Here is a 333-nt window from a genome sequence, read left to right on the forward strand (position 1 = left end):
TCATCTCATGGGGATCCTTAATGTTGCTGGACCCCCCAGGAAGAGGGGAGTCATCTCATGGGGATCCTTAATGTTGCTGGACCCCCCAGGAAGAGTGGAGTCATCTCATGGGGATCCTTAATAAATACAAATTATCCCAGGAAATCAAATGCAAACTCAACTGACATGACAAAAAATACGTTCCATTGCATGAACCACATCAGTTAAACATCATTAGAATGAACAGTCTACATTCCTATGGAAGTTATTGCATCATAATACCAGGCAGCCATTGTGTGTGTTCACCAATGAGTTGACCAGTCAGATTACCAGGGTTAGAGGTTCCAATGAGTT

This window comes from Salvelinus sp. IW2-2015, unplaced genomic scaffold, assembly GCF_002910315.2.
Source record: "Salvelinus sp. IW2-2015 unplaced genomic scaffold, ASM291031v2 Un_scaffold1703, whole genome shotgun sequence".
NCBI classification, from domain to species: Eukaryota; Metazoa; Chordata; class Actinopteri; order Salmoniformes; family Salmonidae; genus Salvelinus; species Salvelinus sp. IW2-2015.